The 1,077-nt window shown below is 26.8% G+C and overlaps 1 protein-coding gene across 2 annotated transcripts in view; it reads right to left on the bottom strand.

Moving 5' to 3' along the window:
- Window positions 1–1,005: 1,005 nt before the first annotated feature.
- LOC104884620 (wall-associated receptor kinase 5) overlaps window positions 1,006–1,077 on the bottom strand; it is a 14,540-nt gene continuing 14,468 nt past the window's right edge. For both annotated transcript variants that reach the window (XM_010669306.4, XM_010669305.4), the window contains one exon: window positions 1,006–1,077. This exon is cut by the window's right edge and continues 1,350 nt beyond it. The gene's annotated coding sequence lies outside the window, so the exon portion shown is untranslated.

Genomic DNA, 1,077 nt, shown 5'->3' with positions numbered 1-1,077 from the left:
AACTATGAGAAGGTATTGGGTCAGACGCGTCTGAATATAATATGTGGGCTATGTTCAATTAACCTTATTTTTGCTTATTTCAGATCTAATCAGATCAGATCAGATCATATCAAAAAAAATAAGTTCAGATCAGATCAGTTCAGATCATGGTTATATTTAAAAATCATAATATCTTTCATTACATATTAGTAAAAATTATAATAATTGAATATTAATAAAGTACTCATTGAGACGAATCAAACAAGACCCCACATGACTATATTTTTTCTTATATATTGAGAAAAATTTAAAAGATAAGATCTTGTAATCAGAAAAAATAAGTTCAGATCAGATCAGATCTGAAAAAATAAGTTCAGATCAGATAAGTTCAGATCAGAAAATTTCAGGTGAACTAAATATAGCCCAATTTTTTCAGGTGAACTAAACATAGCCCAATTGGTCGAACGACTTTCAGTTGGTTTCAATTTTTTTCAGTTGGTTTCAAATTTTTTCAGTTGGTTTTAAATTTTTTTCAGTTGGTTTCAATTTTTATTCAGTTGGTTTCAAATTTTTTTCAATTGGTTTCAATTTTTGTTCAGTTGGTTTCAATTTTTTTCAGTTGATCTTTTTTATTTCAGTTCGATGTCTTTTAAGTTCAGTTACTTATCTTATTGTTTCATTTACGTGTTTTATTCTAACTGAAAACAAAACTTACGTATATGAAATAGAATAAGTTCTAAATGAAAGCGACTTAGTTTTCAGTTACTTATATTATCGTTTCAGTTAATTTTCTTATTCTTTCATTTAACAACTAAAATAAAAAAGTGTGAAGGTTGCAAACGAAAAGTCAAGAAAATTCTTCATAGTGTTGAAGGGAATCTCTCTCTTCCCACTAAAAAAAATTCAAATTTTGATATGGGTTTGCTAAAATTTTGAATTTTCTATAATTCTGTTGGAGTATTTGTGAAAACATGAGGTTTTTTTCATGTGGGTGTATGTTATTTTCACAGAAAAAAAATTGTTGAATTTGTAAAGAATTTATATGGTCATGTATTATAAAATTTCAGGAGTTTACATGATAGATGTGGATACAAGACA

Source organism: Beta vulgaris, chromosome 3, assembly GCF_026745355.1.
Source record: "Beta vulgaris subsp. vulgaris cultivar EL10 chromosome 3, EL10.2, whole genome shotgun sequence".
In the NCBI taxonomy this organism is placed as follows: Eukaryota; Viridiplantae; Streptophyta; class Magnoliopsida; order Caryophyllales; family Amaranthaceae; genus Beta; species Beta vulgaris.
Note: the sequence above shows the minus strand (reverse complement) of the source record. Positions and strands in the feature narration are given on the sequence as shown.